Raw genomic sequence first — 25,320 nt, 5'->3', positions numbered from 1 at the left:
TAGTTGTGGCTGAGTGGTTAAGGTGATGGACTTAAAATCCATTTGCTTTTCAAGCTGGTTTAAAAACGAAATGCATTCAAGATGAAGAGAATCAAAGCATGTTATGTTTAAGAATTGAGTTCTCAATCTCAGCTTAGCTCACCTACATATATATCCTGTTTTACAATGGACTTCTTTTTAAACCATATAATCTCAGACAGTGTCTTCCTGCATTCTATGTACATGCTTGTGACCTTGTATAAATGTTTCTCAGTGGCAACTTGTGCATGCAGATTCTTTCTATCTGGATTTACAGCTGTAGAGATGCAATGAAAGGTAAGAAATAATGTCTGTTAATCAACAAACTATTAATTGTGCAGTGTCAGTTGTTCTAATTCCAAACTTTATTAAGGAATAGACCATAAGTTCTCAAACTCAGTCCTCTGGACCCCACACAGTGTATGATTTGCAGGTAACCCAGCAGGTGCATATGTGTATTAATTACTCACTGACACATTTTAAAAAGTCCACTTGTGGAGCTAATTATTTACTTGTGGTTCTGCGAGGAGACCTGCAAAACATGCACTGTGTGGGGTTCTGAGAACCAAGTTTGAAAACCGGTGGAATAGACCAATAAAAAACCTAATATATTTTAAATGATTATTATTTGATAAAATGTCCGTAAAATGTACAATACAGTTCATGAGCACTAGTGTTGGCATGGTGTGATGTTAAAGGCTCTGATTTCTAATTAATTTAGTACAAGATCAAAAGTCCTTGACACCTATATTTGACATTAAACTATACTAGCTATTATATTTCACAAAGTTTACATATTAATATTGAAGCAAATTAAAATAAAATGTATCAGATATTTCTGCCAACAGGAAAAATGTTTTGATTTCCAAGTAGCACCATTCAATTGAGGTCAGGTAGTTGTGGCCAAAAGGTTAAAGCGATGGACTTGAAATCCATTGGGGTTTCCCCGCGCAGGTTCAAATCCTGCCAGCTACGTACTGCTTTTTATGCATGTAGAAAGCTAAGCTCATTTGTCCTTGATAACTTTATTTTCCATGAAACTAAAGTAGCTTTTACATTTCCCAAAATTGAACTTACTGTAAAAGCTACCAAAAAAGGAAAACATTGATTTTGCACACAGCTTGTCAGTGAAACAACATTAAGGTAGTTGTGGCCGAGTGGTTAAGGTGATGGACTTAAAATCCATTTGCTTTTCAAGCTGGTTTAAAAACGAAATGCATTCAAGATGAAGAGAATCAAAGCATGTTATGTTTAAGAATTGAGTTCTCAATCTCAGCTTAGCTCACCTACATATATATCCTGTTTTACAATGGACTTCTTTTTAAACCATATAATCTCAGACAGTGTCTTCCTGCATTCTATGTACATGCTTGTGACCTTGTATAAATGTTTCTCAGTGGCAACTTGTGCATGCAGATTCTTTCTATCTGGATTTACAGCTGTAGAGATGTAATGAAAGGTAAGAAATAATGTCTGTTAATCAACAAACTATTAATTGTGCAGTGTCAGTTGTTCTAATTCCAAACTTTATTAAGGAATAGACCATAAGTTCTCAAACTCAGTCCTCTGGACCCCACACAGTGTATGATTTGCAGGTAACCCAGCAGGTGCATAGGTGTATTAATTACTCACTGACACATTTTAAAAAGTCCACTTGTGGAGCTAATTATTTACTTGTGGTTCTGCGAGGAGACCTGCAAAACATGCACTGTGTGGGGTTCTGAGAACCAAGTTTGAAAACCTGTGGAATAGACCAATAAAAAACCTAATATATTTTAAATGATTATTATTTGATAAAATGTCCGTAAAATGTACAATACAGTTCATGAGCACTAGTGTTGGCATGGTGTGATGTTAAAGGCTCTGATTTCTAATTAATTTAGTACAAGATCAAAAGTCCTTGACACCTATATTTGACATTAAACTATACTAGCTATTATATTTCACAAAGTTTACATATTAATATTGAAGCAAATTAAAATAAAATGTATCAGATATTTCTGCCAACAGGAAAAATGTTTTGATTTCCAAGTAGCACCATCCAATTGAGGTCAGGTAGTTGTGGCCGAGTGGTTAAGGCGATGGACTTGAAATCCAATGGGGTTTCCCCGCGCAGGTTCAAATCCTGCCAGCTACGTACTGCTTTTTATGCATGTAGAAAGCTAAGCTCATTTGTCCTTGATAACTTTATTTTCCATGAAACTAAAGTAGCTTTTACATTTCCCAAAATTTAACTTACTGTAAAAGCTACCAAAAAAGGAAAACATTGATTTTGCACACAGCTTGCCAGTGAAACAACATTAAGGTAGTTGTGGCCGAGTGGTTAAGGTGATGGACTCAAAATCCATTTGCTTTTCAAGCTGGTTTAAAAACGAAATGCATTCAAGATGAAGAGAATCAAAGCATGTTATGTTTAAGAATTGAGTTCTCAATCTCAGCTTAGCTCACCTACATATATATCCTGTTTTACAATGGACTTCTTTTTAAACCATATAATCTCAGACAGTGTCTTCCTGCATTCTATGTACATGCTTGTGACCTTGTATAAATGTTTCTCAGTGGCAACTTGTGCATGCAGATTCTTTCTATCTGGATTTACAGCTGTAGAGATGTAATGAAAGGTAAGAAATAATGTCTGGTAATCAACAAACTATTAATTGTGCAGTGTCAGTTGTTCTAATTCCAAACTTTATTAAGGAATAGACCATAAGTTCTCAAACTCAGTCCTCTGGACCCCACACAGTGTATGATTTGCAGGTAACCCAGCAGGTGCATATGTGTATTAATTACTCACTGACACATTTTAAAAAGTCCACTTGTGGAGCTAATTATTTACTTGTGGTTCTGCGAGGAGACCTGCAAAACATGCACTGTGTGGGGTTCTGAGAACCAAGTTTGAAAACCGGTGGAATAGACCAATAAAAAACCTAATATATTTTAAATGATTATTATTTGATAAAATGTCCGTAAAATGTACAATACAGTTCATGAGCACTAGTGTTGGCATGGTGTGATGTTAAAGGCTCTGATTTCTAATTAATTTAGTACAAGATCAAAAGTCCTTGACACCTATATTTGACATTAAACTATACTAGCTATTATATTTCACAAAGTTTTACATATTAATATTGAAGCAAATTAAAATAAAATGTATCAGATATTTCTGCCAACAGGAAAAATGTTTTGATTTCCAAGTAGCACCATCCAATTGAGGTCAGATAGTTGTGGCCGAGTGGTTAAGGCGATGGACTTGAAATCCATTGGGATTTCCCCGCGCAGGTTCAAATCCTGCCAGATACATACTGCTTTTTATGCATGTAGAAAGCTAAGCTCATTTGTCCTTGATAACTTTATTTTCCATGAAACTAAAGTAGCTTTTACATTTCCCAAAATTTAACTTACTGTAAAAGCTACCAAAAAAGGAAAACATTGATTTTGCACACAGCTTGTCAGTGAAACAACATTAAGGTAGTTGTGGCCGAGTGGTTAAGGTGATGGACTCAAAATCCATTTGCTTTTCAAGCTGGTTTAAAAACGAAATGCATTAAAGATGAAGAGAATCAAAGCATGTTATGTTTAAGAATTGAGTTCTCAATCTCAGCTTAGCTCACCTACATATATATCCTGTTTTACAATGGACTTCTTTTTAAACCATATAATCTCAGACAGTGTCTTCCTGCATTCTATGTACATGCTTGTGACCTTGTATAAATGTTTCTCAGTGGCAACTTGTGCATGCAGATTCTTTCTATCTGGATTTACAGCTGTAGAGATGTAATGAAAGGTAAGAAATAATGTCTGTTAATCAACAAACTATTAATTGTGCAGTGTCAGTTGTTCTAATTCCAAACTTTATTAAGGAATAGACCATAAGTTCTCAAACTCAGTCCTCTGGACCCCACACAGTGTATGATTTGCAGGTAACCCAGCAGGTGCATATGTGTATTAATTACTCACTGACACATTTTAAAAAGTCCACTTGTGGAGCTAATTATTTACTTGTGGTTCTGCGAGGAGACCTGCAAAACATGCACTGTGTGGGGTTCTGAGAACCAAGTTTGAGAACCTGTGGAATAGACCAATAAAAAACCTAATATATTTTAAATGATTATTATTTGATAAAATGTCCGTAAAATGTACAATACAGTTCATGAGCACTAGTGTTGGCATGGTGTGATGTTAAAGGCTCTGATTTCTAATTAATTTAGTACAAGATCAAAAGTCCTTGACACCTATATTTGACATTAAACTATACTAGCTATTATATTTCACAAAATTTACATATTAATATTGAAGCAAATTAAAATAATATGTATCAGATATTTCTGCCACCAGGAAAAATGTTTGGATTTCCAAGTAGCACCATACAATTGAGGTCAGGTAGTTGTGGCCGAGTGGTTAAGGCGATGGACTTGAAATCCATTGGGGTTTCCCCGCGCAGGTTCAAATCCTGCCAGCTACGTACTGCTTTTTATGCATGTAGAAAGCTAAGCTCATTTGTCCTTGATAACTTTATTTTCCATGAAACTAAAGTAGCTTTTACATTTCCCAAAATTTAACTTACTGTAAAAGCTACCAAAAAAGGAAAACATTGATTTTGCACACAGCTTGTCAGTGAAAAAACATTAAGGTAGTTGTGGCCGAGTGGTTAAGGTGATGGACTCAAAATCCATTTGCTTTTCAAGCTGGTTTAAAAACGAAATGCATTCAAGATGAAGAGAATCAAAGCATGTTATGTTTAAGAATTGAGTTCTCAATCTCAGCTTAGCTCACCTACATATATATCCTGTTTTACAATGGACTTCTTTTTAAACCATATAATCTCAGACAGTGTCTTCCTGCATTCTATGTACATGCTTGTGACCTTGTATAAATGTTTCTCAGTGGCAACTTGTGCATGCAGATTCTTTCTATCTGGATTTACAGCTGTAGAGATTTAATGAAAGGTAAGAAATAATGTCTGTTAATCAACAAACTATTAATTGTGCAGTGTCAGTTGTTCTAATTCCAAACTTTATTAAGGAATAGACCATAAGATCTCAAACTCAGTCCTCTGGACCCCACACAGTGTATGATTTGCAGGTAACCCAGCAGGTGCATATGTGTATTAATTACTCACTGGCACATTTTAAAAAGTCCACTTGTGGAGCTAATTATTTACTTGTGGTTCTGCGAGGAGACCTGCAAAACATGCACTGTGTGGGGTTCTGAGAACCAAGTTTGAAAACCTGTGGAATAGACCAATAAAAAACCTAATATATTTTAAATGATTATTATTTGATAAAATGTCCGTAAAATGTACAATACAGTTCATGAGCACTAGTGTTGGCATGGTGTGATGTTAAAGGCTCTGATTTCTAATTAATTTAGTACAAGATCAAAAGTCCTTGACACCTATATTTGACATTAAACTATACTAGCTATTATATTTCACAAAGTTTACATATTAATATTGAAGCAAATTAAAATAAAATGTATCAGATATTTCTGCCAACAGGAAAAATGTTTTGATTTCCAAGTAGCACCATCCAATTGAGGTCAGGTAGTTGTGGCCAAAAGGTTAAAGCGATGGACTTGAAATCCATTGGGGTTTCCCCGCGCAGGTTCAAATCCTGCCAGCTACGTACTGCTTTTTATGCATGTAGAAAGCTAAGCTCATTTGTCCTTGATAACTTTATTTTCCATGAAACTAAAGTAGCTTTTACATTTCCCAAAATTTAACTTACTGTAAAAGCTACCAAAAAAGGAAAACATTGATTTTGCACACAGCTTGTCAGTGAAACAACATTAAGGTAGTTGTGGCTGAGTGGTTAAGGTGATGGACTTAAAATCCATTTGCTTTTCAAGCTGGTTTAAAAACGAAATGCATTCAAGATGAAGAGAATCAAAGCATGTTATGTTTAAGAATTGAGTTCTCAATCTCAGCTTAGCTCACCTACATATATATCCTGTTTTTACAATGGACTTCTTTTTAAACCATATAATCTCAGACAGTGTCTTCCTGCATTCTATGTACATGCTTGTGACCTTGTATAAATGTTTCTCAGTGGCAACTTGTGCATGCAGATTCTTTCTATCTGGATTTACAGCTGTAGAGATGCAATGAAAGGTAAGAAATAATGTCTGTTAATCAACAAACTATTAATTGTGCAGTGTCAGTTGTTCTAATTCCAAACTTTATTAAGGAATAGACCATAAGTTCTCAAACTCAGTCCTCTGGACCCCACACAGTGTATGATTTGCAGGTAACCCAGCAGGTGCATATGTGTATTAATTACTCACTGGCACATTTTAAAAAGTCCACTTGTGGAGCTAATTATTTACTTGTGGTTCTGCGAGGAGACCTGCAAAACATGCACTGTGTGGGGTTCTGAGAACCAAGTTTGAAAACCTGTGGAATAGACCAATAAAAAACCTAATATATTTTAAATGATTATTATTTGATAAAATGTCCGTAAAATGTACAATACAGTTCATGAGCACTAGTGTTGGCATGGTGTGATGTTAAAGGCTCTGATTTCTAATTAATTTAGTACAAGATCAAAAGTCCTTGACACCTATATTTGACATTAAACTATACTAGCTATTATATTTCACAAAGTTTACATATTAATATTGAAGCAAATTAAAATAAAATGTATCAGATATTTCTGCCAACAGGAAAAATGTTTTGATTTCCAAGTAGCACCATCCAATTGAGGTCAGGTAGTTGTGGCCAAAAGGTTAAAGCGATGGACTTGAAATCCATTGGGGTTTCCCCGCGCAGGTTCAAATCCTGCCAGCTACGTACTGCTTTTTATGCATGTAGAAAGCTAAGCTCATTTGTCCTTGATAACTTTATTTTCCATGAAACTAAAGTAGCTTTTACATTTCCCAAAATTTAACTTACTGTAAAAGCTACCAAAAAAGGAAAACATTGATTTTGCACACAGCTTGTCAGTGAAACAACATTAAGGTAGTTGTGGCTGAGTGGTTAAGGTGATGGACTTAAAATCCATTTGCTTTTCAAGCTGGTTTAAAAACGAAATGCATTCAAGATGAAGAGAATCAAAGCATGTTATGTTTAAGAATTGAGTTCTCAATCTCAGCTTAGCTCACCTACATATATATCCTGTTTTACAATGGACTTCTTTTTAAACCATATAATCTCAGACAGTGTCTTCCTGCATTCTATGTACATGCTTGTGACCTTGTATAAATGTTTCTCAGTGGCAACTTGTGCATGCAGATTCTTTCTATCTGGATTTACAGCTGTAGAGATGCAATGAAAGGTAAGAAATAATGTCTGTTAATCAACAAACTATTAATTGTGCAGTGTCAGTTGTTCTAATTCCAAACTTTATTAAGGAATAGACCATAAGTTCTCAAACTCAGTCCTCTGGACCCCACACAGTGTATGATTTGCAGGTAACCCAGCAGGTGCATATGTGTATTAATTACTCACTGACACATTTTAAAAAGTCCACTTGTGGAGCTAATTATTTACTTGTGGTTCTGCGAGGAGACCTGCAAAACATGCACTGTGTGGGGTTCTGAGAACCAAGTTTGAAAACCGGTGGAATAGACCAATAAAAAACCTAATATATTTTAAATGATTATTATTTGATAAAATGTCCGTAAAATGTACAATACAGTTCATGAGCACTAGTGTTGGCATGGTGTGATGTTAAAGGCTCTGATTTCTAATTAATTTAGTACAAGATCAAAAGTCCTTGACACCTATATTTGACATTAAACTATACTAGCTATTATATTTCACAAAGTTTACATATTAATATTGAAGCAAATTAAAATAAAATGTATCAGATATTTCTGCCAACAGGAAAAATGTTTTGATTTCCAAGTAGCACCATCCAATTGAGGTCAGGTAGTTGTGGCCGAGTGGTTAAGGCGATGGACTTGAAATCCAATGGGGTTTCCCCGCGCAGGTTCAAATCCTGCCAGCTACGTACTGCTTTTTATGCATGTAGAAAGCTAAGCTCATTTGTCCTTGATAACTTTATTTTCCATGAAACTAAAGTAGCTTTTACATTTCCCAAAATTTAACTTACTGTAAAAGCTACCAAAAAAGGAAAACATTGATTTTGCACACAGCTTGCCAGTGAAACAACATTAAGGTAGTTGTGGCCGAGTGGTTAAGGTGATGGACTCAAAATCCATTTGCTTTTCAAGCTGGTTTAAAAACGAAATGCATTCAAGATGAAGAGAATCAAAGCATGTTATGTTTAAGAATTGAGTTCTCAATCTCAGCTTAGCTCACCTACATATATATCCTGTTTTACAATGGACTTCTTTTTAAACCATATAATCTCAGACAGTGTCTTCCTGCATTCTATGTACATGCTTGTGACCTTGTATAAATGTTTCTCAGTGGCAACTTGTGCATGCAGATTCTTTCTATCTGGATTTACAGCTGTAGAGATGTAATGAAAGGTAAGAAATAATGTCTGGTAATCAACAAACTATTAATTGTGCAGTGTCAGTTGTTCTAATTCCAAACTTTATTAAGGAATAGACCATAAGTTCTCAAACTCAGTCCTCTGGACCCCACACAGTGTATGATTTGCAGGTAACCCAGCAGGTGCATATGTGTATTAATTACTCACTGACACATTTTAAAAAGTCCACTTGTGGAGCTAATTATTTACTTGTGGTTCTGCGAGGAGACCTGCAAAACATGCACTGTGTGGGGTTCTGAGAACCAAGTTTGAAAACCGGTGGAATAGACCAATAAAAAACCTAATATATTTTAAATGATTATTATTTGATAAAATGTCCGTAAAATGTACAATACAGTTCATGAGCACTAGTGTTGGCATGGTGTGATGTTAAAGGCTCTGATTTCTAATTAATTTAGTACAAGATCAAAAGTCCTTGACACCTATATTTGACATTAAACTATACTAGCTATTATATTTCACAAAGTTTTACATATTAATATTGAAGCAAATTAAAATAAAATGTATCAGATATTTCTGCCAACAGGAAAAATGTTTTGATTTCCAAGTAGCACCATCCAATTGAGGTCAGATAGTTGTGGCCGAGTGGTTAAGGCGATGGACTTGAAATCCATTGGGATTTCCCCGCGCAGGTTCAAATCCTGCCAGATACATACTGCTTTTTATGCATGTAGAAAGCTAAGCTCATTTGTCCTTGATAACTTTATTTTCCATGAAACTAAAGTAGCTTTTACATTTCCCAAAATTTAACTTACTGTAAAAGCTACCAAAAAAGGAAAACATTGATTTTGCACACAGCTTGTCAGTGAAACAACATTAAGGTAGTTGTGGCCGAGTGGTTAAGGTGATGGACTCAAAATCCATTTGCTTTTCAAGCTGGTTTAAAAACGAAATGCATTAAAGATGAAGAGAATCAAAGCATGTTATGTTTAAGAATTGAGTTCTCAATCTCAGCTTAGCTCACCTACATATATATCCTGTTTTACAATGGACTTCTTTTTAAACCATATAATCTCAGACAGTGTCTTCCTGCATTCTATGTACATGCTTGTGACCTTGTATAAATGTTTCTCAGTGGCAACTTGTGCATGCAGATTCTTTCTATCTGGATTTACAGCTGTAGAGATGTAATGAAAGGTAAGAAATAATGTCTGTTAATCAACAAACTATTAATTGTGCAGTGTCAGTTGTTCTAATTCCAAACTTTATTAAGGAATAGACCATAAGTTCTCAAACTCAGTCCTCTGGACCCCACACAGTGTATGATTTGCAGGTAACCCAGCAGGTGCATATGTGTATTAATTACTCACTGACACATTTTAAAAAGTCCACTTGTGGAGCTAATTATTTACTTGTGGTTCTGCGAGGAGACCTGCAAAACATGCACTGTGTGGGGTTCTGAGAACCAAGTTTGAGAACCTGTGGAATAGACCAATAAAAAACCTAATATATTTTAAATGATTATTATTTGATAAAATGTCCGTAAAATGTACAATACAGTTCATGAGCACTAGTGTTGGCATGGTGTGATGTTAAAGGCTCTGATTTCTAATTAATTTAGTACAAGATCAAAAGTCCTTGACACCTATATTTGACATTAAACTATACTAGCTATTATATTTCACAAAATTTACATATTAATATTGAAGCAAATTAAAATAATATGTATCAGATATTTCTGCCACCAGGAAAAATGTTTGGATTTCCAAGTAGCACCATACAATTGAGGTCAGGTAGTTGTGGCCGAGTGGTTAAGGCGATGGACTTGAAATCCATTGGGGTTTCCCCGCGCAGGTTCAAATCCTGCCAGCTACGTACTGCTTTTTATGCATGTAGAAAGCTAAGCTCATTTGTCCTTGATAACTTTATTTTCCATGAAACTAAAGTAGCTTTTACATTTCCCAAAATTTAACTTACTGTAAAAGCTACCAAAAAAGGAAAACATTGATTTTGCACACAGCTTGTCAGTGAAAAAAACATTAAGGTAGTTGTGGCCGAGTGGTTAAGGTGATGGACTCAAAATCCATTTGCTTTTCAAGCTGGTTTAAAAACGAAATGCATTCAAGATGAAGAGAATCAAAGCATGTTATGTTTAAGAATTGAGTTCTCAATCTCAGCTTAGCTCACCTACATATATATCCTGTTTTACAATGGACTTCTTTTTAAACCATATAATCTCAGACAGTGTCTTCCTGCATTCTATGTACATGCTTGTGACCTTGTATAAATGTTTCTCAGTGGCAACTTGTGCATGCAGATTCTTTCTATCTGGATTTACAGCTGTAGAGATTTAATGAAAGGTAAGAAATAATGTCTGTTAATCAACAAACTATTAATTGTGCAGTGTCAGTTGTTCTAATTCCAAACTTTATTAAGGAATAGACCATAAGATCTCAAACTCAGTCCTCTGGACCCCACACAGTGTATGATTTGCAGGTAACCCAGCAGGTGCATATGTGTATTAATTACTCACTGGCACATTTTAAAAAGTCCACTTGTGGAGCTAATTATTTACTTGTGGTTCTGCGAGGAGACCTGCAAAACATGCACTGTGTGGGGTTCTGAGAACCAAGTTTGAAAACCTGTGGAATAGACCAATAAAAAACCTAATATATTTTAAATGATTATTATTTGATAAAATGTCCGTAAAATGTACAATACAGTTCATGAGCACTAGTGTTGGCATGGTGTGATGTTAAAGGCTCTGATTTCTAATTAATTTAGTACAAGATCAAAAGTCCTTGACACCTATATTTGACATTAAACTATACTAGCTATTATATTTCACAAAGTTTACATATTAATATTGAAGCAAATTAAAATAAAATGTATCAGATATTTCTGCCAACAGGAAAAATGTTTTGATTTCCAAGTAGCACCATCCAATTGAGGTCAGGTAGTTGTGGCCAAAAGGTTAAAGCGATGGACTTGAAATCCATTGGGGTTTCCCCGCGCAGGTTCAAATCCTGCCAGCTACGTACTGCTTTTTATGCATGTAGAAAGCTAAGCTCATTTGTCCTTGATAACTTTATTTTCCATGAAACTAAAGTAGCTTTTACATTTCCCAAAATTTAACTTACTGTAAAAGCTACCAAAAAAGGAAAACATTGATTTTGCACACAGCTTGTCAGTGAAACAACATTAAGGTAGTTGTGGCTGAGTGGTTAAGGTGATGGACTTAAAATCCATTTGCTTTTCAAGCTGGTTTAAAAACGAAATGCATTCAAGATGAAGAGAATCAAAGCATGTTATGTTTAAGAATTGAGTTCTCAATCTCAGCTTAGCTCACCTACATATATATCCTGTTTTACAATGGACTTCTTTTTAAACCATATAATCTCAGACAGTGTCTTCCTGCATTCTATGTACATGCTTGTGACCTTGTATAAATGTTTCTCAGTGGCAACTTGTGCATGCAGATTCTTTCTATCTGGATTTACAGCTGTAGAGATGCAATGAAAGGTAAGAAATAATGTCTGTTAATCAACAAACTATTAATTGTGCAGTGTCAGTTGTTCTAATTCCAAACTTTATTAAGGAATAGACCATAAGTTCTCAAACTCAGTCCTCTGGACCCCACACAGTGTATGATTTGCAGGTAACCCAGCAGGTGCATATGTGTATTAATTACTCACTGACACATTTTAAAAAGTCCACTTGTGGAGCTAATTATTTACTTGTGGTTCTGCGAGGAGACCTGCAAAACATGCACTGTGTGGGGTTCTGAGAACCAAGTTTGAAAACCGGTGGAATAGACCAATAAAAAACCTAATATATTTTAAATGATTATTATTTGATAAAATGTCCGTAAAATGTACAATACAGTTCATGAGCACTAGTGTTGGCATGGTGTGATGTTAAAGGCTCTGATTTCTAATTAATTTAGTACAAGATCAAAAGTCCTTGACACCTATATTTGACATTAAACTATACTAGCTATTATATTTCACAAAGTTTACATATTAATATTGAAGCAAATTAAAATAAAATGTATCAGATATTTCTGCCAACAGGAAAAATGTTTGATTTCCAAGTAGCACCATCCAATTGAGGTCAGGTAGTTGTGGCCAAAAGGTTAAAGCGATGGACTTGAAATCCATTGGGGTTTCCCCGCGCAGGTTCAAATCCTGCCAGCTACGTACTGCTTTTTATGCATGTAGAAAGCTAAGCTCATTTGTCCTTGATAACTTTATTTTCCATGAAACTAAAGTAGCTTTTACATTTCCCAAAATTGAACTTACTGTAAAAGCTACCAAAAAAGGAAAACATTGATTTTGCACACAGCTTGTCAGTGAAACAACATTAAGGTAGTTGTGGCCGAGTGGTTAAGGTGATGGACTTAAAATCCATTTGCTTTTCAAGCTGGTTTAAAAACGAAATGCATTCAAGATGAAGAGAATCAAAGCATGTTATGTTTAAGAATTGAGTTCTCAATCTCAGCTTAGCTCACCTACATATATATCCTGTTTTACAATGGACTTCTTTTTAAACCATATAATCTCAGACAGTGTCTTCCTGCATTCTATGTACATGCTTGTGACCTTGTATAAATGTTTCTCAGTGGCAACTTGTGCATGCAGATTCTTTCTATCTGGATTTACAGCTGTAGAGATGTAATGAAAGGTAAGAAATAATGTCTGTTAATCAACAAACTATTAATTGTGCAGTGTCAGTTGTTCTAATTCCAAACTTTATTAAGGAATAGACCATAAGTTCTCAAACTCAGTCCTCTGGACCCCACACAGTGTATGATTTGCAGGTAACCCAGCAGGTGCATAGGTGTATTAATTACTCACTGACACATTTTAAAAAGTCCACTTGTGGAGCTAATTATTTACTTGTGGTTCTGCGAGGAGACCTGCAAAACATGCACTGTGTGGGGTTCTGAGAACCAAGTTTGAAAACCTGTGGAATAGACCAATAAAAAACCTAATATATTTTAAATGATTATTATTTGATAAAATGTCCGTAAAATGTACAATACAGTTCATGAGCACTAGTGTTGGCATGGTGTGATGTTAAAGGCTCTGATTTCTAATTAATTTAGTACAAGATCAAAAGTCCTTGACACCTATATTTGACATTAAACTATACTAGCTATTATATTTCAAAAAGTTTACATATTAATATTGAAGCAAATTAAAATAAAATGTATCAGATATTTCTGCCAACAGGAAAAATGTTTTGATTTCCAAGTAGCACCATCCAATTGAGGTCAGGTAGTTGTGGCCGAGTGGTTAAGGCGATGGACTTGAAATCCAATGGGGTTTCCCCGCGCAGGTTCAAATCCTGCCAGCTACATACTGCTTTTTATGCATGTAGAAAGCTTAGCTCATTTGTCCTTGATAACTTTATTTTCCATGAAACTAAAGTAGCTTTTACATTTCCCAAAATTTAACTTACTGTAAAAGCTACCAAAAAAGGAAAACATTGATTTTGCACACAGCTTGCCAGTGAAACAACATTAAGGTAGTTGTGGCCGAGTGGTTAAGGTGATGGACTCAAAATCCATTTGCTTTTCAAGCTGGTTTAAAAACGAAATGCATTCAAGATGAAGAGAATCAAAGCATGTTATGTTTAAGAATTGAGTTCTCAATCTCAGCTTAGCTCACCTACATATATATCCTGTTTTACAATGGACTTCTTTTTAAACCATATAATCTCAGACAGTGTCTTCCTGCATTCTATGTACATGCTTGTGACCTTGTATAAATGTTTCTCAGTGGCAACTTGTGCATGCAGATTCTTTCTATTTGGATTTACAGCTGTAGAGATGTAATGAAAGGTAAGAAATAATGTCTGGTAATCAACAAACTATTAATTGTGCAGTGTCAGTTGTTCTAATTCCAAACTTTATTAAGGAATAGACCATAAGTTCTCAAACTCAGTCCTCTGGACCCCACACAGTGTATGATTTGCAGGTAACCCAGCAGGTGCATATGTTTATAAATTACTCACTGACACATTTTAAAAAGTCCACTTGTGGAGCTAATTATTTACTTGTGGTTCTGCGAGGAGACCTGCAAAACATGCACTGTGTGGGGTTCTGAGAACCAAGTTTGAGAACCTGTGGAATAGACCAATAAAAAACCTAATATATTTTAAATGATTATTATTTGATAAAATGTCCGTAAAATGTACAATACAGTTCATGAGCACTAGTGTTGGCATGGTGTGATGTTAAAGGCTCTGATTTCTAATTAATTTAGTACAAGATCAAAAGTCCTTGACACATATATTTGACATTAAACTATACTAGCTATTATATTTCACAAAGTTTACATATTAATATTGAAGCAAATTAAAATAAAATGTATCAGATATTTCTGCCACCAGGAAAAATGTTTGGATTTCCAAGTAGCACCATCCAATTGAGGTCGGGTAGTTGTGGCCGAGTGGTTAAGGCGATGGACTTGAAATCCATTGGGGTTTCCCCACGCACGTTCAAATCCTGCCAGCTACGTACTGCTTTTTATGCATGTAGAAAGCTAAGCTCATTTGTCCTTGATAACTTTATTTTCCATGAAACTAAAGTAGCTTTTACATTTCCCAAAATTTAACTTACTGTAAAAGCTACCAAAAAAGGAAAACATTGATTTTGCACACAGCTTGTCAGTGAAACAACATTAAGGTAGTTGTGGCCGAGTGGTTAAGGTGATGGACTCAAAATCCATTTGCTTTTCAAGCTGGTTTAAAAACGAAATGCATTCAAGATGAAGAGAATCAAAGCATGTTATGTTTAAGAATTGAGTTCTCAATCTCAGCTTAGCTCACCTACATATATATCCTGTTTTACAATGGACTTCTTTTTAAACCATATAATCTCAGACAGTGTCTTCCTGCATTCTATGTACATGCTTGTGACCTTGTATAAATGTTTCTCAGTGGCAACTTGTGCATGCAGGTTCTTTCTATCTGGATTTACAGCTGTAGAGATGTAATGAAAGGTAAGAAATAATGTCTGTTAATCAACAAACTATTAATTGTGCAGTGTCAGTTGTTCTAATTCCAAACTTTATTAAGGAATAGACCATAAGTTCTCAAACTCAGTCCTCTGGACCCCACACAGTGTATGATTTGCAGGTAACCCAGCAGGTACATATGTGTATTAATTACTCACTGACACATTTTAAAAAGTCCACTTGTGGAGCTAATTATTTACTTGTGGTTCTGCGAGGAGACCTGCAAAACATGCACTGTGTGGGGTTCTGAGAACCAAGTTTGAAAACCTGTGGAATAGACCAATAAAAAACCTAATATATTTTAAATGATTATTATTTGATAAAATGTCCGTAAAATGTACAATACAGTTCATGAGCACTAGTGTTGGCATGGTGTGATGTTAAAGGCTCTGATTTCTAATTAATTTAGTACAAGATCAAAAGTCCTTGACACCTATATTTGACATTAAACTATACTAGCTATTATATTTCACAAAGTTTACATATTAATATTGAAGCAAATTAAAATAAAATGTATCAGATATTTCTGCCAACAGGAAAAATGTTTTGATTTCCAAGTAGCACCATCCAATTGAGGTCAGGTAGTTGTGGCCGAGTGGTTAAGGCGATGGACTTGAAATCTATTGGGGTTTCCCCGCGCATGTTCAAATCCTGCCATCTACGTACTGCTTTTTATGCATGTAGAAAGCTAAGCTCATTTGTCCTTGATAACTTTATTTTCCATGAAACTAAAGTAGCTTTTACATTTCCCAAAATTTAACTTACTGTAAAAGCTACCAAAAAAGGAAAACATTGATTTTGCACACAGCTTGCCAGTGAAACAACATTAAGGTAGTTGTGGCCGAGTGGTTAAGGTGATGGACTCAAAATCCATTTGCTTTTCAAGCTGGTTTAAAAACGAAATGCATTTAAGATGAAGAGAATCAAAGCATGTTATGTTTAAGAATTGAGTTCTCAATCTCAGCTTAGCTCACCTACATATATATCCTGTTTTACAATGGACTTCTTTTTAAACCATATAATCTCAGACAGTGTCTTCCTGCATTCTATGTACATGCTTGTGACCTTGTATAAATGTTTCTCAGTGGCAACTTGTGCATGCAGATTCTTTCTATCTGGATTTACAGCTGTAGAGATGTAATGAAAGGTAAGAAATAATGTCTGGTAATCAACAAACTATTAATTGTGCAGTGTCAGTTGTTCTAATTCCAAACTTTATTAAGGAATAGACCATAAGTTCTCAAACTCAGTCCTCTGGACCCCACACAGTGTATGATTTGCAGGTAACCCAGCAGGTGCATATGTGTATTAATTACTCACTGACACATTTTAAAAAGTCCACTTGTGGAGCTAATTATTTACTTGTGGTTCTGCGAGGAGACCTGCAAAACATGCACTGTGTGGGGTTCTGAGAACCAAGTTTGAGAACCTGTGGAATAGACCAATAAAATACCTAATATATTTTAAATGATTATTATTTGATAAAATGTCCGTAAAATGTACAATACAGTTCATGAGCACTAGTGTTGGCATGGTGTGATGTTAAAGGCTCTGATTTCTAATTAATTTAGTACAAGATCAAAAGTCCTTGACACCTATATTTGACATTAAACTATACTAGCTATTATATTTCACAAAGTTTACATATTAATATTGAAGCAAATTAAAATAAAATGTATCAGATATTTCTGCCACCAGGAAAAATGTTTGGATTTCCAAGTAGCACCATCCAATTGAGGTCAGGTAGTTGTGGCCGAGTGGTTAAGGCGATGGACTTGAAATCCATTGGGGTTTCCCCGCGCAGGTTCAAATCCTGCCAGCTACGTACTGCTTTTTATGCATGTAGAAAGCTAAGCTCATTTGTCCTTGATAACTTTATTTTCCATGAAACTAAAGTAGCTTTTACATTTCCCAAAATTTAACTTACTGTAAAAGCTACCAAAAAAGGAAAACATTGATTTTGCACACAGCTTGTCAGTGAAACAACATTAAGGTAGTTGTGGCCGAGTGGTTAAGGTGATGGATTCAAAATCCATTTGCTTTTCAAGCTGGTTTAAAAACTTAATGCATTCAAGATGAAGAGAATCAAAGCATGTTATGTTTAAGAATTGAGTTCTCAATCTCAGCTTAGCTCACCTACATATATATCCTGTTTTACAATGGACTTCTTTTTAAACCATATAATCTCAGACAGTGTCTTCCTGCATTCTATGTACATGCTTGTGACCTTGTATAAATGTTTCTCAGTGGCAACTTGTGCATGCAGATTCTTTCTATCTGGATTTACAGCTGTAGAGATGTAATGAAAGGTAAGAAATAATGTCTGTTAATCAACAAACTATTAATTGTGCAGTGTCAGTTGTTCTAATTCCAAACTTTATTAAGGAATAGACCATAAGTTCTCAAACTCAGTCCTCTGGACCCCACACAGTGTACGATTTGCAGGTAACCCAGCAGGTGCATATGTGTATTAATTACTCACTGACACATTTTAAAAAGTCCACTTGTGGAGCTAATTATTTACTTGTGGCTCTGCGAGGAGACCTGCAAAACATGCACTGTGTTGGGTTCTGAGAACCAAGTTTGAAAACCTGTGGAATAGACCAATAAAAAACCTAATATATTTTAAATGATTATTATTTGATAAAATGTCCGTAAAATGTACAATGCAGTTCATGAGCACTAGTGTTGGCATGGTGTGATGTTAAAGGCTCTGATTTCTAATTAATTTAGTACAAGATCAAAAGTCCTTGACACCTATATTTGACATTAAACTATACTAGCTATTATATTTCACAAAGTTTACATATTAATATTGAAGCAAATTAAAATAAAATGTATCAGATATTTCTGCCACCAGGAAAAATGTTTTGATTTCCAAGTAGCACCATCCAATTGATGTCAGGTAGTTGTGGCTGAGTGGTTAAGGCGATGGACTTAAAATCCATTGGGGTTTCCCCGCGCAGGTTCAAATCCTGCCAGCTACATACTGCTTTTTATGCATGTAGAAAGCTAAGCTCATTTGTCCTTGATAACTTTATTTTCCATGAAACTAAAGTAGCTTTTACATTTCCCAAAATTTAACTTACTGTAAAAGCTACCAAAAAAGGAAAACATTGATTTTGCACACAGCTTGTCAGTGAAACAACATTAAGGTAGTTGTGGCCGAGTTGTTAAGGTGATGGACTCAAAATCCATTTGCTTTTCAAGCTGGTTTAAAAACGAAATGCATTCAAGATTAAGAGAATCAAAGCATGTTATGTTTAAGAATTGAGTTCTCAATCTCAGCTTAGCTCACCTACATATATATCCTGTTTTACAATGGACTTCTTTTTAAACCATATAATCTCAGACAGTGTCTTCCTGCATTCTTTGTACATGCTTGTGACCAGTGCCGTTTCTAGCGGCGGACGAGCCGTGCAACCGCACGGGGCGCCCGCCGCGGCACTTTGTGACTACTCCTCTCCTCCCTCTCTCTCCGCCCGAGCGCTCCTGCTCGGGGGGCGGGGCTTCGCGGAATGACGCGTTTGCGTCGTGACGTCATGACGCAAATGCGTCATTCCGTGAAGCCCCGCCCCCCCGAGCAGGAGCGCTCGGGGGGGAGAGAGAGGGAGGAGAGGACTGGAGATAACCATCGAAGGAGGAGGCGGCCGGCGCGAGGGACGTGAGTCGGCGGGACCCGAAGAGCAGCAAGATGTAAGTATTTTCTCTCTCTCTCTCTCTCTCTCTCTCTCTCTCTCTCTCTCTCTCTCTCCCTCTCTCTCCCTCCCCCCCCCACTTGACACCTGCCACACTGTGTAAAATGGGGATACCTGCCGCACTGTGTAAAATGGGGATACCTGCCGCACTGTGTAAAATGGGGATACCTGCCGCACTGTGTAAAATGGGGGCACCTTCCGCACTGTGTAAAATGGGGATACCTGCCGCACTGTGTAAAATGGGGGCACCTGCCGCACTGTATAAAATGGGGATACCTGCCGTACTGTGTAAAATGGGGATACCTGCCGCACTGTGTAAAATGGGGATACCTGCCGCACTGTGTAAAATGGGGATACCTGCCGCACTGTGTAAAATGGGGATACCTGCCGCACTGTGTAAAATGGGGATACCTTCCGCACTGTGTAAAATGGGGGCACCTGCCGCACTTATAAAATGGGGATACCTGCCGCACTGTATAAAATGGGGATACCTGCCGCACTGTTTAAAATGGGGGCACCTGCCGCACTTATAAAATGGGGATACCTGCCGCACTGTATAAAATGGGGATACCTACCGCACTGTGTAAAATGGGGATACCTGCCGCACTGTGTAAAATGGGGATACCTGCCGCACTGTGTAAAATGGGGATACCTGCCACACTGTGTAAAATGGGGATACCTGCCGCACTGTGTAAAATGGGGACACATGCCTGCGTACTGTGTAAAATGGGGATACCTGTCGCACTATGTAAAATGGGGACACCTGCCGCACTGTGTAAAATGGGGATACCTGCCGCACTGTATAAAATGGGGATACCTACCGCACTGTGTAAAATGGGGGCACCTGCCGCACTGTATAAAATGGGGATACCTGCCGCACTGTATAAAATGGGGATACCTGCCGCACTGTGGAAAATGGGGACACATGCCTGCGTACTGTGTAAAATGGGGATACCTGTCGCACTGTGTAAAATGGGGACACCTGCCTGCGTACTGTGTAAAATGGGGGCATGTGCCTGCGTACTGTGTAAAATGGGGACACCTGCCTGCGTACTGTGTAAAATGGGGGCATGTGCCTGCGTACTGTGTAAAATGGGGACACCTGCCTGCGTACTGTGTAAAATGGGGATATCTGCTTACCGTACTGTGTAAAATGGGGACACCTGCCTGCCGCACTTTGTTAAATGGGGACACCTGCCTGCCGCACTTTGTAAATGGGGACACCTGCCTGCCGCGCTGTGTAATATGGGGACACTTGCCTGGTGTAATGTGTAAAAAGGGGACTTTTTTATTTTTATTTTTTCCCCCTGTGGTGGGTGCGATATCAGATGAGGCCACGCCCACTGTAATGAGACCACGCCCATTTTAATCAGGCCACACAGCCTTGTCGGGAGTGCGCGCGCCTTCGGCGCACGCATGCTTTTTTTCTGGCTATATGGGGGGGGGGGCACGCAATTTTTTTTTATAGAAATGGGGGGGGGCGCATTTTGAAATCTCGCACTGGGAGCCAAATTGTCTAGAAACGGCCCTGCTTGTGACCTTGTATAAATGTTTCTCAGTGGCAACTTGTGCATGCAGATTCTTTCTATCTGGATTTACAGCTGTAGAGATGTAATGAAAGGTAAGAAATAATGTCTGTTAATCAACAAACTATTAATTGTGCAGTGTCAGTTGTTCTAATTCCAAACTTTATTAAGGAATAGACCATAAGTTCTCAAACTCAGTCCTCTGGACCCCACACAGTGTATGATTTGCAGGTAACCCAGCAGGTGCATATGTGTATTAATTACTCACTGACACATTTTAAAAAGTCCACTTGCGGAGCTAATTATTTACTTGTGGTTCTGCGAGGAGACCTGCAAAACATGCACTGTGTGGGGTTCTGAGAACCAAGTTTGAAAACCTGTGGAATAGACCAATAAAAAACCTAATATATTTTAAATGATTATTATTTGATAAAATGTCCGTAAAATGTACAATACAGTTCATGAGCACTAGTGTTGGCATGGTGTGATGTTAAAGGCTCTGATTTCTAATGAATTTAGTACAAGATCAAAAGTCCTTGACAACTATATTTGACATTAAACTATACTAGCTATTATATTTCACAAAGTTTACATATTAATATTGAAGCAAATTAAAATAAAATGTATCAGATATTTCTGCCAACAGGAAAAATGTTTTGATTTCCAAGTAGCACCATCCAATTGAGGTCAGGTAGTTGTGGCCGAGTGAAGAAAGAAGACACAGGATTTTTCCCCAGCGCACAGTACAGAATATACAATAAATACAATAAAAAAACTAAACTTTTTCAGTTCCTTAAATTTCTTTTTATTTAATAATTCCAGAAAAACGATCAATATTCAATTAAAAAGTATGCATACAGTGAAAAAAGAGGGAAGTGACTGCCTATTACCGGTAAACATACATTTAACAATCACAGACACATAAAAAACAAATAAAGGCAAAAAATTGAAGGGTAAAAAATTCACTATACCCCACAGTATTGTGGTAGTCTCCGATTAAAAAATGACCAGTTCTCATAGATTAAATGCGCTACTATGCGACTTACTCCTTCTATGCTATATATTGATAGCCACAAAAATCCTCTTAGGGCAAACACCTTTTTTAGGGGGGGGGGGGGGGAGACCAAAAAAAACCTTTAGTTGTATGCAGAGTTTGTAAAAGGGTTGGTCTTTTCCAATTGAATGTATTCACCCCTATCGATGTAGCTGAATAGCAATGGAAGTCTTGTTGTAATGTAGGGTTACCTTCTGAGAAGCACAATAGGGTTCCCTCCAGGAGGAATCTCTCTGACTGGTGGCTCCTTCGGGCTGATGTGCTGGGTCCGGAGTCCGCCGGTGGAAGTCCCGTGCACGCTGTGTGTAGCGCTACTCAGCGTTGCTCGGGATCGATGTTCTCCGTATCGACGCGTTTCGCCTGCAACAGGCTTCGTCAGGAATGCAGAGTAATCGCTCCATCTCCCGTCCTCAGCTATATAGGGCGTCCAGCCTGTAGTTCCTGTTTCCATGTGCGTTCCAAATGCGTTCCAGCCGAGTCTTCCTTTTCTTGTATGCATTCCAAATGCGTTCCACTATATTCCATACTTCCTGGTCCGCTCAGTTGTCTACCTCCCTATATTATATGAATGGTTTTGCAATTCCAGACAGACACCACATATACTAACATAAAACAGTGCCCCTAAAACCTATAATTTTATACATATAAAATTACACCACCAAATGGGTGCAGCAATGAAAATAAGAATAAAAATAAAAAAATTACAGTATCTAAAGAGAAAATATACCTTATATTATAGGGTTACTAAAATCTTCATTCATGTATTTTTTCTTTTCTTTAAATAATATCTTTTTTTTAAAGAAAAGAATATATTGTCTCTAGAGACCAAGACAATCTAAGAGGGATAAAACGAAGGGCACATAGACACCCTATATGGGCGTACCAATAATTCTACAATAGCTGCTCATAGTGCATAAAAGGATAAATTCCCTACATACAGTCTGTATCGATTTCTTGTTCATAGGAACGGCATTAAATCAAAATCGATATTCAGTCCCCTTGGTGTAAGGGTACCTAATTGATATATCAATTTCGTTTCTTCTTTAATCAAAAATTCCTCCAAACGTCCCCCTCTCCATGGTACAAACACCTTTTTTAGAGCCATAAATTGTAGACCACATGGATTGCCCTGATGCTTTTCTAAAAAATGAGCGGACACGCTATGATCTTTCTTTTTATTCTTTATATTGCATAAGTGCTCCTGTACCCTTATATGCAACTTCCGTTTTGTCTGGCCTACATACTGTAGTCCACCATGTGGTCTACAATTTATGGCTCTAAAAAAGGTGTTTGTACCATGGAGAGGGGGACGTTTGGAGGAATTTTTGATTAAAGAAGAAACGAAATTGATATATCAATTAGGTACCCTTACACCAAGGGGACTGAATATCGATTTTGATTTAATGCCGTTCCTATGAACAAGAAATCGATACAGACTGTATGTAGGGAATTTATCCTTTTATGCACTATGAGCAGCTATTGTAGAATTATTGGTACGCCCATATAGGGTGTCTATGTGCCCTTCGTTTTATCCCTCTTAGATTGTCTTGGTCTCTAGAGACAATATATTCTTTTCTTTAAAAAAAAGATATTATTTAAAGAAAAGAAAAAATACATGAATGAAGATTTTAGTAACCCTATAATATAAGGTATATTTTCTCTTTAGATACTGTAATTTTTTTATTTTTATTCTTATTTTCATTGCTGCACCCATTTGGTGGTGTAATTTTATATGTATAAAATTATAGGTTTTAGGGGCACTGTTTTATGTTAGTATATGTGGTGTCTGTCTGGAATTGCAAAACCATTCATATAATATAGGGAGGTAGACAACTGAGCGGACCAGGAAGTATGGAATATAGTGGAACGCATTTGGAATGCATACAAGAAAAGGAAGACTCGGCTGGAACGCATTTGGAACGCACATGGAAACAGGAACTACAGGCTGGACGCCCTATATAGCTGAGGACGGGAGATGGAGCGATTACTCTGCATTCCTGACGAAGCCTGTTGCAGGCGAAACGCGTCGATACGGAGAACATCGATCCCGAGCAACGCTGAGTAGCGCTACACACAGCGTGCACGGGACTTCCGCCGGCGGACTCCGGACCCAGCACATCAGCCCGAAGGAGCCACCAGTCAGAGAGATTCCTCCTGGAGGGAACCCTATTGTGCTTCTCAGAAGGTAACCCTACATTACAACAAGACTTCCATTGCTATTCAGCTACATCGATAGGGGTGAATACATTCAATTGGAAAAGACCAACCCTTTTACAAACTCTGCATACAACTAAAGGTTTTTTTTGGTCTCCCCCCCCCCCCCCCTAAAAAAGGTGTTTGCCCTAAGAGGATTTTTGTGGCTATCAATATATAGCATAGAAGGAGTAAGTCGCATAGTAGCGCATTTAATCTATGAGAACTGGTCATTTTTTAATCGGAGACTACCACAATACTGTGGGGTATAGTGAATTTTTTACCCTTCAATTTTTTGCCTTTATTTGTTTTTTATGTGTCTGTGATTGTTAAATGTATGTTTACCGGTAATAGGCAGTCACTTCCCTCTTTTATCACTGTATGCATACTTTTTAATTGAATATTGATCGTTTTTCTGGAATTATTAAATAAAAAGAAATTTAAGGAACTGAAAAAGTTTAGTTTTTTTATTGTATTTATTGTATATTCTGTACTGTGCGCTGGGGAAAAATCCTGTGTCTTTGGTCTATATCATAGTGGAGCTAGGTAGTAGCTCCACCCCTTGCAGCAGCACTATACAGTTTAACCTATTCTTTTTCTTTAGCGCAGTGCCAATACTGTTTTTGTGAGTTGTGGCCGAGTGGTTAAGGCGATGGACTTGAAATCCATTGGGGTTTCCCCGTGCAGGTTCAAATCCTGCCAGCTACATACTGCTTTTTATGCATGTAGAAAGCTAAGCTCATTTGTCCTTGATAACTTTATTTTCCATGAAACTAAAGTAGCTTTTACATTTCCCAAAGTTTAACTTACTGTAATAGCTACCAAAAAAGGAAAACATTGATTTTGCACACAGCTTGTCAGTGAAACAACATTAAGGTAGTTGTGGCCGAGTGGTTAAGGTGATGGACTCAAAATCCATTTGCTTTTCAAGCTGGTTTAAAAACGAAATGCATTCAAGATGAAGAGAATCAAAGCATGTTATGTTTAAGAATTGAGTTCTCAATCTCAGCTTAGCTCACCTACATATATATCCTGTTTTACAATGGACTTCTTTTTAAACCATATAATCTCAGACAGTGTCTTCCTGCATTCTATGTACATGCTTGTGACCTTGTATAAATGTTTCTCAGTGGCAACTTGTGCATGCAGATTCTTTCTATCTGGATTTACAGCTGTAGAGATGTAATGAAAGGTAAGAAATAATGTCTGTTAATCAACAAACTATTAATTGTGCAGTGTCAGTTGTTCTAATTCCAAACTTTATTAAGGAATAGACCACAAGTTCTCAAACTCAGTCCTCTGGACCCCACACAGTGTATGATTTGCAGGTAACCCAGCAGGTGCATATGTGTATTAATTACTCACTGACACATTTTAAAAAGTCCACTTGTGGAGCTAAATATTTACTTG

General features: G+C 37.0%; 17 non-coding genes across 17 annotated transcripts; all 17 read left to right on the top strand.

Annotated features, from left to right (window-relative positions):
* Nucleotides 1–911: 911 nt before the first annotated feature.
* TRNAS-UGA (transfer RNA serine (anticodon UGA)) lies at nucleotides 912–993 on the top strand. The gene has a single exon. It is a non-coding gene; the product is annotated as a tRNA-Ser (tRNA).
* Nucleotides 994–2,073: 1,080 nt separating this feature from the next.
* On the top strand, nucleotides 2,074–2,155 carry TRNAS-UGA (transfer RNA serine (anticodon UGA)). The gene has a single exon. It is a non-coding gene; the product is annotated as a tRNA-Ser (tRNA).
* A 1,084-nt stretch (nucleotides 2,156–3,239) lies between these two features.
* Nucleotides 3,240–3,318, top strand: TRNAS-UGA (transfer RNA serine (anticodon UGA)). The gene has a single exon. It is a non-coding gene; the product is annotated as a tRNA-Ser (tRNA).
* A 1,080-nt stretch (nucleotides 3,319–4,398) lies between these two features.
* TRNAS-UGA (transfer RNA serine (anticodon UGA)) lies at nucleotides 4,399–4,480 on the top strand. The gene has a single exon. It is a non-coding gene; the product is annotated as a tRNA-Ser (tRNA).
* A 1,080-nt stretch (nucleotides 4,481–5,560) lies between these two features.
* TRNAS-UGA (transfer RNA serine (anticodon UGA)) lies at nucleotides 5,561–5,642 on the top strand. The gene has a single exon. It is a non-coding gene; the product is annotated as a tRNA-Ser (tRNA).
* Nucleotides 5,643–6,723: 1,081 nt separating this feature from the next.
* TRNAS-UGA (transfer RNA serine (anticodon UGA)) lies at nucleotides 6,724–6,805 on the top strand. Its single transcript has one exon. It is a non-coding gene; the product is annotated as a tRNA-Ser (tRNA).
* Nucleotides 6,806–7,885: 1,080 nt separating this feature from the next.
* TRNAS-UGA (transfer RNA serine (anticodon UGA)) lies at nucleotides 7,886–7,967 on the top strand. Its single transcript has one exon. It is a non-coding gene; the product is annotated as a tRNA-Ser (tRNA).
* Nucleotides 7,968–9,051: 1,084 nt separating this feature from the next.
* On the top strand, nucleotides 9,052–9,130 carry TRNAS-UGA (transfer RNA serine (anticodon UGA)). The gene has a single exon. It is a non-coding gene; the product is annotated as a tRNA-Ser (tRNA).
* Nucleotides 9,131–10,210: 1,080 nt separating this feature from the next.
* On the top strand, nucleotides 10,211–10,292 carry TRNAS-UGA (transfer RNA serine (anticodon UGA)). The gene has a single exon. It is a non-coding gene; the product is annotated as a tRNA-Ser (tRNA).
* A 1,081-nt stretch (nucleotides 10,293–11,373) lies between these two features.
* TRNAS-UGA (transfer RNA serine (anticodon UGA)) lies at nucleotides 11,374–11,455 on the top strand. Its single transcript has one exon. It is a non-coding gene; the product is annotated as a tRNA-Ser (tRNA).
* A 1,079-nt stretch (nucleotides 11,456–12,534) lies between these two features.
* Nucleotides 12,535–12,616, top strand: TRNAS-UGA (transfer RNA serine (anticodon UGA)). Its single transcript has one exon. It is a non-coding gene; the product is annotated as a tRNA-Ser (tRNA).
* Nucleotides 12,617–13,696: 1,080 nt separating this feature from the next.
* TRNAS-UGA (transfer RNA serine (anticodon UGA)) lies at nucleotides 13,697–13,778 on the top strand. The gene has a single exon. It is a non-coding gene; the product is annotated as a tRNA-Ser (tRNA).
* A 1,080-nt stretch (nucleotides 13,779–14,858) lies between these two features.
* TRNAS-UGA (transfer RNA serine (anticodon UGA)) lies at nucleotides 14,859–14,940 on the top strand. The gene has a single exon. It is a non-coding gene; the product is annotated as a tRNA-Ser (tRNA).
* A 1,080-nt stretch (nucleotides 14,941–16,020) lies between these two features.
* On the top strand, nucleotides 16,021–16,102 carry TRNAS-UGA (transfer RNA serine (anticodon UGA)). Its single transcript has one exon. It is a non-coding gene; the product is annotated as a tRNA-Ser (tRNA).
* A 1,080-nt stretch (nucleotides 16,103–17,182) lies between these two features.
* TRNAS-UGA (transfer RNA serine (anticodon UGA)) lies at nucleotides 17,183–17,264 on the top strand. The gene has a single exon. It is a non-coding gene; the product is annotated as a tRNA-Ser (tRNA).
* Nucleotides 17,265–18,344: 1,080 nt separating this feature from the next.
* Nucleotides 18,345–18,426, top strand: TRNAL-UAA (transfer RNA leucine (anticodon UAA)). The gene has a single exon. It is a non-coding gene; the product is annotated as a tRNA-Leu (tRNA).
* Nucleotides 18,427–24,535: 6,109 nt separating this feature from the next.
* TRNAS-UGA (transfer RNA serine (anticodon UGA)) lies at nucleotides 24,536–24,618 on the top strand. The gene has a single exon. It is a non-coding gene; the product is annotated as a tRNA-Ser (tRNA).
* The last annotated feature ends 702 nt before the right edge of the window (nucleotides 24,619–25,320 follow it).

This window comes from Pseudophryne corroboree, chromosome 11, assembly GCF_028390025.1.
Source record: "Pseudophryne corroboree isolate aPseCor3 chromosome 11, aPseCor3.hap2, whole genome shotgun sequence".
NCBI lineage: Eukaryota > Metazoa > Chordata > Amphibia > Anura > Myobatrachidae > Pseudophryne > Pseudophryne corroboree.
Note: the sequence above shows the minus strand (reverse complement) of the source record. Positions and strands in the feature narration are given on the sequence as shown.